Here is a 14,625-nt window from a genome sequence, read left to right on the forward strand (position 1 = left end):
TAAGTGGAACACTCGACGGAATATCCGGCGATCACCGATTCGTGGGCTCTTTCCCTTGGAAAGTTTAAATAAATTCGCCAGAAAATCATGCAACGCTCAATATCGTCCGTCTAGATTTCCACAGTTGGCTACCGGGGATCGTGTCGAACGAATAAATATTATTTCCCCGATCGGAAACATATTTACGAAGTTTGCTATTTTCGTCGAAAGGGAAACACTTGCTTGCTTCTCCGCGAGTATCGATCGATTCGAGAACGAGGCGATCGAACTAATCGGCAGTGTTGTCGAGCGATCTCGACTCGGAGAAACGTAGTCGAGGAGGGTGCAACCTCGTCCAATTTCATCCCGCGTAAATATACTCTGGCGAAACGATAACCGCTATTTCTCGATCTCGTCGCATCGACGGGAAGCCGTTCAATGGTTACAGATGGCTCGACGAAATTTCCGTCGAGCATCGATACGGAATCAGACTTACGGAAAATATCTTGCCCGTCCGATGCCGGGCAATTTCGTTTCGCTGACGTTGCCGACCCGATCAGTCCTAAAACGAGCTCGCGACCGTTAGGGTACGATTATAGCGGAACAGCGAAAGATGCTGCATAATGGCGGTAATCTCTCGCTAATGTGAGGATTCAAACGAGACCACGCGTTGCTTCGGATTTCCCTGTAATCGCGTAATCGAACGAAGCTTGTTTGCGTTCGTGACCGGAGATGACAAGGTTTGAAAAGAAATCGACCACGATCGTCGAGTTACCGGTAGCGGATTCAATTCAATTCGCTCGAGACGCCGACTCGCAATTTTTCCGATGTTGGTGAACGCGAATGATTCTACTCGGAACGCGGCTGGCATGAAAATGTCTGCTTACTATGTAAAACGTTGTACTCAATTACGGGAACGTTCCAAGCGTTTATTTCTCGATTCCTCGCGAAATTTCCAAAGGTATTTCCGCGACGTACACCTCCTTCGTATTCGCGGAACCACTATCGAATACTTTGCAGCTAGTTTCGCGAAAATACGACGGCATACGCGAGACGTTTTCTCTCTGGTTCGAATCGGGTTACAGAACTTTGAATTCAACCGTGTTTCAAGTCATTAGAAGTAATGGTATCGAGACGAAGCGCGATTATTTTCTCTGGTCAGTTCGATCGAAACTCGCGATGGTTCGAGAGCGACTTGCGTTGTAAAAAATTGGTCATCTCTTGACTGATTCTTGGCCGTAATTCGTCCGAATCCTCCACGGATATCCGTTAACCGATAACTCCTGGGAGCGTCGATGAGTTTCCGAGTTAACGGAACTTTTGATCCGAGCGGAATACACGCGACAACGGCACGCAAGCTACGATCCTCCGGGGTCCCGTGGGATACTTCGAGCTCGCGATCGCGAAAATCTAGGATCACGATTCGCTTGAAAATCGGGGATGCGTGTTCGTCGCGGCGACAATTCCGCGGAGAGGTCGCGAGGAATTCAGTGTTTCCACGTAAACTGTAGGACGCGCGGGGGTGTCGTGGTCGATGCGCGGCGCGTAGGTTGGCGAAGGCCACGGACCGAGGAAGGGTCGTGGCGGGACGGAATTGGATTGGAAAAAGGCGTCGATGGATCGTCGTTCGTAGCCGTTCGTCGAGTACGTGAGTAAATATTGATGCCGGCGCGTGATCCGATCGCGTCGGGAGTAAGCCACTCTTAAGTCTGCCACTCGAGGCTGTGTGGTGCGCGTGTACGAATACACCGAGTGCTTCTAACAACGGCGCGGCGTACCTTCGAACAGGAACTGATATCCTTATTAAAACCCTATGCTGTCACGACGCAATCTTTGCCAGCTTCCCTCAGCCGTTTTCCGGAATATTTTTCCCGCCCAACCGTGCTATTCGTTTATTTACCCATACTCTGCACACAAGAGGAACCGGAAGATAAGAAAGTATAAATATAAACTGCATTCACGACAGTAAATTTCAAGGAAGAAACGACTCGAGGTCCATTTCGGAAATCGGTGGCGTTTCAGCGGAGTGGCAGGGATCAAGGTGGACGACTTTCGAATCGAGGCCGATAACGAATGTCGATGACGGCTAGGATAGATGAAACGCGCCAAACCCCGATTACCCTTCTTTTTTCGCGACCGTCTCTCTTCTACCTTTTCGGTACGCTCCCGTTTAACCTGAATATCGAATGTCAATAAGAGCGGACGCAACCTGCGATTTCCGCGTTCACGGAAATACGTTTTTCCCCGACCGAGACACGGACGTCAATTAGTGGGCCTCCGCCTCTGCCTGTGTCTGCATTTCTTCCCGCGTATCCACGAGCAAGAAACGAAAACCGGAAAAAGAATGGCAGCGGAAAAAAGCAAAAGAGACGCGAGTACGGGCACGATGGGAATCGTTGCGGACAGTTGAACGCTTTTAGTAATTATTTACGGACGCGGAAGTACAGGGGTTTCCAATAACAGCGATTCTATTTTCGACCGAAACAAAACCAAAACTACGAAAGATAATCTGGCGCTCGTCGCTTTATTTCGATGGCATTCTACGTGAAATGCAATATCGTTTGAACGACTACGACTGCGTTTAATGGAGCGAATACGATAAATCTAATTTTGCGATCGCTCGATCGATTCCGTCGACCGTACAAATTCAACGAGCATTTTGAGCAACCGCGTATCTCTCTACGATCATTTGCCAAGTACTGCCGAATCGAGCAAGGGAATAACAAATATGGCGACTGGGTGGCGATTGAAAGTACAGCGAGGCAACGAACCCGCGGAAGAATATATTCAGTCGATTTGGAAGTTAATAATGAATTGCATCGGGTGGGGCAGAGTGCAGATTAACCGGCATAGCTCTCGACTTCGCTTACAATTAGTTGCCGGCAACTTTGATCTACCATTCCGAATGCAATGGAAGCGGCGGAAAGCGGAGGGTCCCGCGCGAGCAGGAGCGAGGTCGGTCGGAGTTCAGGGCAGCTCGGGCCAACCGATATTCCAAAGCCCAGTTTCCAGGCTTTTGAGATTCCATTACGACCGCCGGCGGCGGGAATCAATATTTAAATTCGTAATGGGAACGCCTGGCTGCAATTATGGAACGTGGCCTGCCTAATAAAACGTTCGAGTTTTCGCCGTTTTCGTGGTATCGAGCCGACCGCGCGAATATCGTCAAATATTCAGCTCCCGAGCCCATTCTACCCGGAACTGCCACTCTTTTACGACCGACAAAGAATGCGAACGCGTTATCAATCGACGATCCGGCACCGCCGGACGCCGGACGCCGGACAAATCTTTCGTGCTTAAATTTTACAAATACCGTGGCTATTCCGATTTGTTCGGTAAACGCCGATCGTAATAAGTTTCTAAACGCGAGTCGAAAGTGGCTCGACCACGAAGAGGAGAAAAGTCATCGGTTTCCTCGCGAATAAGACTTTCAACCGAGTCGGAGTAGTCGGTTAGAAGTGACCGTTGATCGGATTAACCGCATCTCGTGAGCGAGAAATCCCAGCTCACGAGGCGACGGCTATAAAACGATTCTCCGAGCGCCAAAGTTTCCCGCAACCTTTAAATGTTTAATTCGGCGCCGGAGTAACTGTATCCGCGTTGCACGGTTACCGATTAGGTCCGTGGAAATCTGTACAGGATCGGAACGAAGGGATTTGTGCGTAGCTGAGCGCCACTGGTCGAGCCGAGTTTGAGTCGACCGTCGAGGTAGAATTGTGCGTGGATCAATAAATCGCGCGTGGAATGGAACGGTTCGACGGAGACGCGAAGCAGGGAATAAAGGGAGCAGCTTACGAAGCTTCGGCAGGAATTTCGGGAGTAACGGCGACCGATTGTCTGGGCGAGGAAGTTTCGTTATCTCGAGGCCGGGATCCCGGCTCCGACGCACGACATCTCGATACCATCCGAAGAGTTTTATCCCGACTGAAACGCACAACGATCGACCGAGTCCCGAACAAGTCCTCCTTCCAGCCACTGAATAGTAAACGGATAAGTCGACGACGTTTACGACGAAGATTTTGGGCGAATCTGTGGAGTATACGGATCGTCGGATCGTCGGATCGTCGGATCGTCGGATCGTCGGAGCGACGTGGAAGGAGGGTCTCGCGAGTTCGGTCGTAAACGTCATCCGTGCTGGGAGCGAGAGAAGCCAGACGTTGCAAGGGCCGCTTGTATTCTCAGGCGGATACGCGAACAGGCCGAGTTAACGCGAAGCTACGATGCGCGTTAATGCCTCGGCTTGCTTTCGAAGGCAACCAGCGCTCTCGGCTTTGTTCGATTCAACTCTCGCAAACAGTTTCACCGACGGCTCGTAATCCCGAAAGCTACTCCCCGAAAGGGCTTACGTCTCGTATTGTGAAACTTGACCGAGCGAACTTCGCGTTCCCCTTACCTGAAAATTCCAACGACCTCTCGCCTTTGCGATCGCTTTTTCTCGCCTTCGTTTCGCCAAAACTTCCCAAAACTAAACGCCACGGCGAGTTTCTTCCGCCCGAGAATCTTTGCTACCGATATCCTCCCTTGCGATTGGACATCGATAGACAGCAGGTGCACCCGAGCAAGTCGGAGCTCTCGAGATTGGAAGAGAACCCGCGTGAACCCGAGAAGCGCGGCCATCCTCCTCCTTCTCTACGCAATTTGCATGGGTAATGCAACGGGAAGGGATCCTTCCTTCCTATCCTCTGACCCAATAATACGCAACTGGCCGACTCCGACCCCGAGACCCCGACACGGGCCGAACACTCGGAATTCAATTACGCGAATGTAGCCGAACGCGACCGCGAACTCGGCCCGGGGACAAGCGAAACCTAATAACGAAACAATGACCGTTCGCTTTACCACGATTCCACCGGAGTCTTCGATCCGCGAACGGCGTTTCCTCCTTTCATTCTCGTTATCCTCGAAACTGGACAGGAGGGACGTTGCCGACGAAAGATCAACCCTGGATGCAAAGGGTACACAAGTCCCAGTCGCTAACGGGCCCTTTCCTTCCTGCAACAGAAAGCCGCCACATACTTAGTCGAAGCTCGCGAGCATCGATGGAACGGTGGACAGAGAGAAGACGATGGGAATCGAGCGCAGAGAGCGGAGGGTATTTTATTAATCGATGGGGAGCATCGTTCGAGTTACGTCCGGTCTATCGAACAGCCAAATTGCTATCGTCGGAGCGCGCGGTGTGCAACACGCGCTGCTAGAAATTGAAACAATGCTCGAAATTGCAGACACCATTATGCCCTCGGTTTCTCCATTAACGTGCACGGTTTTCGCGCGACCGGCCAAGCTGTTTACGAAAAAGCCGGCCCGATGAAAGGCGCTCGGAGATAAAGGGGGCCTCGAAAGCCCGAGGAACAATGAGCGCGCTTCAATTATCGCGCGTGTAAAAAAAATCCGCTTATATCCACGGCGAAACTGAGTATCGACCCCGCGGCCCCGTCGTAACTTCGGCAAATAGCGTTCCCGCGGGGATTTTAGGAAAATCTGGAACACGGCCAATGGCGTTCCCCGCCGCGTTACATCGCTCTGTCCGAGTTTATATTCGCGGCCCTTTTTCCCCGCTATTTTCAGGTTTATTCGTTTGGCAATGCAACGAGTTACGCGCGGTCGGAACCTAACCCAGACCCCGCTCCTCGTCCGCCTCCTCTTCCTCTCGCACCATTTTCTCCGACCTCCGCCGATATTCTAGACAGCCACGTCGCTTAGTCCGAACGGAAGGGCACCATTTTCTTTCCTGACGACGCGTCGTTCGCTCGATCCCTTTCCCAACCTAGAGAACGTCGCAAAATTATTAACGCGCGTCACAAAAATTTAACAATAGTACAATTTCGTGGAATAACCTTTTCGAAGTCACCAGACTGTCGCTGAAACCGCACCTGCGCCCACAAACGTATTCGAATGTAATTCTTTTCCAAGCTTCTCTTTCAAACAAAGGAAATGTTTGACTTCTACTTGGCTCAGGTTATTCCCAGAATGCAGGTTTGTTGCAAACCTGCTTGCACGTTGAAAATCATTTTCCCTGCATTTTTATTTCGTCGAATATTCGGTTCGTTGAGTTTTCCCGCGATGCCCGCAGGAAAGGCAAAATCCCGTTACCAAACATTTTCAAGTGTCCAGTAGTTTTCAACACGTTCTTTAAAAAAAAAAAAACGCAACTATCGCTGGCAGTATTTCGTTAAAACGATGGAGGACTCGTCCTTTGCTCGGCTAACGTGCGTACGAAGCAGTGGATCTCAATACCGACGACTAGTTTTCACGGTTGCGTTCTCCTGGATTTCGCGTTTTCGTATCTCCGTTCGGTCGTGCTGGCGAAACGGAAAGCACTTCCGCGCCGGATCCATTATTTTGAACGATTAGCGTCGCTAACGAAGCGAGAAGATGCCGTCGAGTAGGAGAATCAATGGAGGCTCCATCTTGCGCGGAGCTCGATCGAATTTCTCGACGTAATAGACCGATCTATGGCCGATGACAAATAACCAGGCCCTGGCCTATTGTGCGTCGCGGCGACGGATCGGCAGTTATGTTATGCGCCGTTTGATTTTAATCGGTGCCGCGCTATTAATCAAACTTGGTGGTCCGCGTTTCTCTCAGCCTCTTTCGTGTACCCATTGTTTCCCGATCGGAATCGATACCGACGATTCCAATATCGAGGCTTTCTTATCCGTGGACGCGATAACCGTGACGCTAACGAGCCATTTCCCTCGCGGTTTCGATCCCGGGGGTGGAGTGGAAAATTTTCGACGCGCAAAACTCAGTCGTTTTCCGGGGTCGTTATGTCGCGCAAAACGTGCACGCGCGTATTTCGATACAGTGAAATTGTTTCCTTCGTTAAATCGTCATTGTAAATCTACCTGTTGCCGCACGCAGGCAGTTAGCCAATCGGTTGACCGCAACGGACGCCATCGTTCCGGCTCGCGACGAATTACGATCGGTTTGCAAAAGCAGCGATTTTCGCGGTTAACCGTTTCCTTCCGTGTTGCCGCGTTCGACGCGAAAGAACGAACGACGAAGGGTCGTTTCTGCGATTCCGCCGGACGGAGGGACGCGTTCGTTCGCGCTTGAAAACAAGACCCTAACGAACCTATTTACATTCGATAATTAAACGAACGCCCGAGCGGCAAAACGCACGAGCGCACACTCGAAAACAAAACTGCAACCCTCGCCCGGAGGTTCCTCCGCCGTCTATCCCGATTAATAATGCAACTTTAAAACCCTCGCTTATTGTCTTAGAAGCTTCAATGGACGGGCATGAGTCAGGACCCTTTGCCAGAGTACACGAAATACGACCTGCATTGTCCTCGCACCCTTTGCCCTCCGACCAATGGATCCCCGTCGAAAGCACCGAGTGCCCTGAAGTCGCTCGAGTTTGTTCTTCGTGTACGAAACGTGTCGCGTTCTCTTTGGATAATACCCGAGTAACGATTAACGTTCACGATCCGATTTGGTTTTGTGTAAGGTGCCAAGTAGCGCAACAATATCCCCCGAGTTTCCGTTCGTGTTTAGTTCAGCGATACGTAGGGGCAACTTTTCGAAAAATATATTTTCGTCAACGATGAATTGGGATAATCGAACGGGTACTCCGGTCGATGTCAGAGCTCGTGAGCTCGAGGGTTAGGCGAGCGGAAGTTAAAAGGGCGTATGCATAGGTTATAGGCCTGTGTAGTACGGTACATCGATACGGTGCGCAGGAGAGACGAGGTCGAAGGCAGGAAACTGGCAAAGGGATGGATCCAGGGAGATCCGTGGACCACGAGACTGGTTATCGCTTCAGTTAATCCGACCTCCGGTCCTCCCGTTCCTCCCTGTTCCTCCCTGTTCCTCCCTGTTCCTCCCTGTTCTTCGATGGTAGCCTTCTGCTCGGTCTGAACCTCCTTGAACCATCCTCGGTCACCCTCGACCAATCCCGATCCTCTCCGTCGTATTGTCGCGCATTGCACGGCTCCGTAGCTTTGTCTAACTTCCATCGGTACTTATCCACGACAATTGCGTCCTCCTCGTTCCGCTCGCGATATCCTCGTCAACGTCAACTTCGCGGGACTGACAGCGGCTTCGTCGAGACGTATACGTTCCTCTGCACAATTCGCAAAGACGGCGAACAAAACCTCGAAACGCTCGTAGCCGGTCAGAGCCGAGACTCGACCGAGAAAACTCTCCCTCCGTGAAATGCAGTCGTTTCCTCGAGGGGCCTCGTTAAAGCGTTCCATCAAGCGTTTCGCGCCAAGCTTCTAATCGAAAAGTTAATTAGTGTCGTCAATGTCGGCACCGTTTCGAAGATTTCTCGCTGCGGGAACCACGAAAATTTCACGGGACAACGTTCTCGTTTCACGAATCCACCACGGTAAGCCATCGAAGTCGTAGCAATACTTTCGTTGGCTGGTCTTATTTGCAAAGAAAATATGCGCAGGATCGAAAGATAAACGCTAATTTCTTTTCATGGAAGACACGATCGCACGATCAAAGAGAGGAAAATATTATAGGAAACGAACAGGCGATGTTTTTCAACGTTTAGTATATACAAATACTGTCGATGTGTCCATTAACAATTTTGAATAAAAAATATTAAAGCAGCGAGAAGAAAACCTGAGGGTCATGAATAGTCAGTACGCGAAGACTATTCAAAATAGCAGCGCAATAGCGATCGATTCTGCCCATACAGTAACCCAGCTTGAACGCAACGAACCGCAAGAATTTGCGCGTCAGTTTCTCCGAGCGTAATAATTTAGTTCGCATAACAGGGTGACCAAATTACACTAGCACACTCTAAATAAGTAAGGACAAGGAAGTCGTGGAATATTAAGAAGAACGGTTTTAAAAACTGCCACGGATCGTACTGATTTTGCACCCGAAATACAACTTTTTCTAAAGTTATTTAGCAGTGCTCGTTTCTCAGTGCTTGCAACCGGTTGTCTGGATTACAAACGGCGAACGTGTGCGCGATCATTTTCCCTCGTTTTCTGTTCCAGAAGTAGCTCTGCCATCGAAACGAACAAGTTTGCGAAAAAAAAAAAAAAAGGTATCGGCGAGTACGTTTCCGTTGGTCTTACCGTGTGTCTGAGCACGATAATTAAAAGCCCAGGCCGGAACGAGACGCGGGGCTCTGTTAGCCGGGCACATTTCCATGCAAACGACGCTGCCGCGCCGCGACACACGCGTCCCCTGTCCTCGAGGACCTAAAGATAGAAACTCCACGAAACTAAGCTCCGGAATAAACTCTCGTTCTCCGTACACTCGAAATCGACCGTTAAAAATACCGGGGATTTTATGAAACTATCACGAGTTACACGATCGAAAACTTCCAATGATAGACTATTTTAAGGGAGGGATTACTTCGCCAAGGATTTCCCTCGGCCCTGAACGCGAAGAAGAATGGTCGAAGCGAGGCAGGTGGTTGATAAGGTACAAGATTACTCGGTGAATTAATTTTTTTTTCCTAAGTAGTAAGCGTTAGAAAACAAATAAAAAATTTCTAGTTAATTTCATTGTCTGGGACGCTGTAAACGCGAAAAATGAAAATATTTCTCGAACGATCGGTGAACCGGCGCGAATTCCTAAAGGAAATAGTTCGTTGCCGTTGGCGTGCCGAGGACGCGGGAAAAATGTGACGCGTTTCAGCGAGAGCAAGAGTCGGTCTTCCGGTGAAATATTTATTTTTTCGTTACGGGATGCCAGGCGCGGAGAACCGTCGGGGAAAAATGTTCATCGACATAGTAGTCGAGGAGACGCCTTCCCGTTGCGAAAATCCGGGAGTTAAGCTCGCGTTCCCGATCGAAACCCGGAACGGAAGGGCGGAGGTCGACCGTTAACGGAACTTTTCCTCGCAGGAATTGCCCGGCGACCGAAAATTATTTAATTAACTGCGTCGAGTACCCGTGGCGAAAGTATAAAGGCGAACAAACGAGTCGCGCCCGGCGGCATTTTCCCTCGACCCGGAGATGTCTGCTCGCGCAAGAATTGGTTTTGACGCGGAGGTACATAAACGCGCAAAGCCACCGCGCCGACAATGGTGTCGATGGTTATCCACGGAAAAATATCGACGATCGAATGACGGATAGGTATCGAACAAAGGACTTCTCGGATGATGCTGTCGTCATTTCCAACCGCGAGCATCTATGTTGTTTTTCCAGGGGGAAGAAAACATAGTCCACGCGATATATGGACTTAATAACGCAATTTCGTCGACTGTCGATCACGTTCGTGACTTTAGAATTCTCGTCATCGACAGAGAATATATAGCAGAAACGCGGGATCAGCGAACGAAATCCGAACGATAATTGCGTTTCGGAATGGTTCGATACGAGAGTATCAATTTTAAAACGAATCTTCGGCGAGAGATTCTGTGCCGGGCTGTACGGTGATATCGCATTCTACTGGCGAGCAGGAAAAAAAGAGAAAACGAAGCCGCGAAAAAGAGAAACGAGGCGGAAGCGGGGCGAACGCGATGGACGGGGAAAGATAGCCGAGGGGTTGGAGAAAAACTGAGAGAACGAAGATACGATTTTTTTTCCTGCCCCGTGGAATTCTTATTAATATACGGGGCGAGTCGTGCGCGAGGAATTGCGTGCCATTTTTACTTTCCTCTCGCGGACGTCGGGCGATACCGCCGAGCGAAAAGTTTCGCGTATTTCTTTCGGGAGGTACGACTCTCCTCGATTGTGGCCGTAGGGGAGGAAACGAGAGACGATAACCGAGGTGCCGGAAGATCGAGAATCTTGGAGCGAGGGGGAAAAGCGTGGAAATTCGGGCGGCTCGCGGGACACGTAGCGGGCGTAATGCAGCGAACGAGAACCCGAAACGCGGCTCGCAGAGTTCGCAGGGTGATTTATGGGGGCGCGTGCGCGGCTCCGGATCCGCACATGGACCGCCAGCGGAGACGTCCCCGTGTTCTCGGCGGCATACCGTTTGTAGCGTCGCGACGCGCCGGCGTCTCGCGACATAGGATCGCGTTGACAAGAATCCGCGCGTTATTTTCGGACGCGTGGCAATTCGAAAAGAAAGGAAAACTAAAAAGAAGAAGAAGAAGAAGAAGAAGGGCGGGGGTGCTGGGGCAAACGGAGCGAAATTGAACGTTAATCCGGCGCGGCGGTTCGACTCACGGAACGTCGGAACGTCGGAACGTCGGAACGGCAGAACGGCAAAACGGCAGAACGGAAGGAAGGCACGCGTGCTAGTTGCAGGAGAACGGAAGGGTAGGACGAGGTGGAGGCGGCGAGGGAGGCGGAGGAGGTGGCGGGAGGTTCCGTGGTCGGCGGGTTGGCGGCGAGCTTTCAGTCTGTCCTGCGCCGTCGAAACGAAGGAAGCGTCGTTCGGCGTCGAGCGCGACGTCGAGCGCGACGAGACGACGCGTCGGGACGACGAGCCCGTACCCTTTAGTCCGCGTTCGCTCGCCGTCTCGAGCGCGACATTTTCGAGCTTTCGATTACGCGATCGCGCGCCTCGCTTAATCGCCTCCGCCTTTCCTCGACGAGATTGGACGCGAACCAACGAGATCAGCGTTTCGCGTTCGTTTGCCTCGATCCGTTCGATCAATTAAATCCTCCCTGTCGTATCGTCATCGTTACTCGTGATCCGTGTCGTTGCGAAGCATACGTCCGAGGCTGGATCCTGACAGGCGAGCAACGAGCCACCGACAAACCCGAAACTTTCTCGACAAGGATTTATCCGAGAACTAGGTGTCGCATACCGATCGAGGTACGTCTCCTGCGACTCGTTTAATCGCGATTCCGCGCACTCGCAGATCAAAAAGGACGAGATCCTCTCCGACGGGCAATGGATTTTAAGCGCGTCGTATCGCTGGCTGATCGACGATGCAGCTGTCGGCGCAATCGGTTTAATTAACCGGCGTGTCGTGTCGTTCCGCGCCGCGGTGCTCGGTGTTCCAGCTGCGATTCAGAATTTTCGCGAACCGTTGATTTTCCGCCACTCGAGACGGAATTTTGCGCTCGATGCTCGGCTCTTAACGAGAGCTCGTCGACGTACGCGGCGCGATTTTTGACGTGGTAATTGCGCGGTATCGTTCTCCTCGCGAAAAATGGCTCCGACGAACGAGAGCGGCCTATTGTTTCCGGAATTTTTCTTGCCGCGAGGAGGGAAATTCTTTCGGTGGAGAAAAATTGCGGGCACGAGGTACTTTTTGCTCGTCGCGGGGGCCGTTGTCTCGCGCGCGCGACACGCTCGCCTCGACAAACGTTTTTACGCCTTCGACGGTGACAGAAAAATGCTATTAACGGGCACGGTCGTCGGGCGAGCTTGACGCGCGAAAAAACCAACGCTCGGTTGTTCCCCTCGTAGCCGGACAAAAATTGATTGAAACGGTATCCCGCGCGATAAACCTTTCGATATTCGGTGTCCCGAGAATTCGAATCTTTTTTACCCCCGGTCCGATTAACGTCCGATCGTTTTGAAATTTGCATCGCGTAGTTTCGCGACTTGTCGACACTTGGGAAAGAAACTTTGCCCGCCTCGACTTCGACGGTTGAGTTACCGAGTTCGAAAATGAGTTTGCAGCCGCGTATACTCGTTCGACGTCTCGCAATTGGGCGGACGCAAACTTATCCGCTTGCACGCGATTTCCAAGGTGCCGGCAAGTTTGAGAGAACGGTAATTTATATAGCCGGAAGCCGTTTCGAGAACGAAACGTTGCGAATACGACGCGAAACGTAACCGACAACGACGAATTGCTCGAGACTATTAGAAATAAAAAAATGGTTAGGCAATACCTTCTTAACCTTTTGTAAGGGAGGCCTCGTAGTCGTAGATGACGAGTCGATTTCGAAACGAGTGCAAAAGAATGTTAATTTTATCTTTGAAATATTGTGGACGAACGAGATGGTATTTACTAATAACGGTATATTCTCTCGACATAATGAACATATAGCATATTTAACCTGATAATCCTCGCGCTTTACAATGTAAACGTTTGGTGTGACATATTCGATAAGTGAATCATTGGACCTTATTCTTTTATAGGATAAAGTGCATTCGCGACACGATAAAAGTGTCCGGTAACGTAAACAAATTAATAACAAAGTGTTTAAACTGTAATGGAGGACCGTTTGAAAATTTACCGTAACACGACTATTCCGTAAAACATTTGTAAAGTACACCAAACTGGTTTAGTAAACTTTAACCTTGCTGTTTCCCCAAGTTACCGTACACGTTTGCACGTGTTTTCTTCGTAGGTGCTTTCAGACAATGAAAACTACGAAAAGACTATTAAAGATATAACATTACGAAACAAGATATATTAAGAAACACGATACCTACGAAAGTTTAAAGTTTATTTCGAGTCGTATAATCCTATATTTGTTTCGTGGTGGTGATAAAGATTGCGTTTCGACCAGCGATTCGATAGCGTAGTCGTAAGCGGTTATCGAGCCAGCGACGAAATGCAATTTCGATTGATCGATGGCTGAAACTCCGCGCTGCTATCTTGCAAAATATCACGATCGCGGGTTTAGGTCGCCGGTACGCACGAAGGAACAACCACCGTCGAGAGAATTCGAGGGATGCACGCATCGCGAACAATGTTCCGCGATTCTGGCGCGTTTACGTAGGCCGATCGGGTTGGGAAAATTGAAAGGGCAGAGCCTGCCGGCTCGACGGAACTTGGATTCGCCGCACTCGGTTCCAGCGAATAAAACCGCATCGTTCGATACCGGTTTACTGTTTCTGGTACCGTCGGACGCGGACTGGTCGGTCAGAAGCGCGAGCTTCCGTCCGATTTTCCGAGAGTTCGTCGAACCTGCGGTTTCCATTAGCCGCGGCTGCCCCTCCGTCCCTTCAACGCACCGGCGAACAGTCGGTAGTTCTCCATCGAGAGCTGGATATAAAACGCTCCGATAGTCTTTCGCGGCCGGCAAACAGTTGGGTTCATCGTCGAACAATGTAAAAATTTTCGACGGAAATTTCGTTTGTCGCGAAATCGTCGTCGACTGGAGACAAACGAATCGTTTCGAGGTAATAAAGCGGTCAGTTTCCCGCCACCGAAAACGTCGATCGAGTAAACCGATGCAGCGTCGTTCCCTCTCGTTTCCCATTTTATTAAACGGGACCCGCGATATACCGTTCGCCGCTAACATAAATTTGGCATCGCCGTTTCCTACGCTCGTTATCTCGCGAACCAAAAACCAACTTCCGACGTCGGTCTCCGATTCTTTTCGTATCGTTCAACTGTCGTAGCTATCGCGAAAATGATCGGTAGTACGACGCGGGGGGAGAAACGGGGAACAAGGAACGAGCTAAAAGACGCGCGACGGGTCCATCCTTGAACTAGGTCGGCCAGCGTATCCAGCGAATATCGCTGCCTCGTTGACGACAAATACCCTCGACTTCTTTCATGAATTGCAAATTCGCGCGTTGTTTTTTTCCCACGTTCGCCGACGATATTGCCGCGTGGCCGAGTTCAACTTTCTTCGAGCGAATAATGCCCGCGAGCTAACGGAATTATTAACTCGATCGTCGAACGTTCTCTTCTACCCCGGAATTCGCGGTCTGTCAATCGCGAAATAAACGCCACAGAATTAAGCCAGACAAACCGGACGATGGATTTCATCGGTTTCCTCGAACGTTCGGGGAAAACTCGACCAACCGATTGCTTCCATCGTAATCGAATCCCTTTGAATACGGATCTCTCGCGTTCGTTTCCGAGCCTGG

The sequence above is a fragment of the Colletes gigas genome, unplaced genomic scaffold (genome assembly GCF_013123115.1).
Source record: "Colletes gigas isolate AHSC1104 unplaced genomic scaffold, ASM1312311v1 Colletes_gigas_Sc00011, whole genome shotgun sequence".
Classification (NCBI taxonomy): domain Eukaryota; kingdom Metazoa; phylum Arthropoda; class Insecta; order Hymenoptera; family Colletidae; genus Colletes; species Colletes gigas.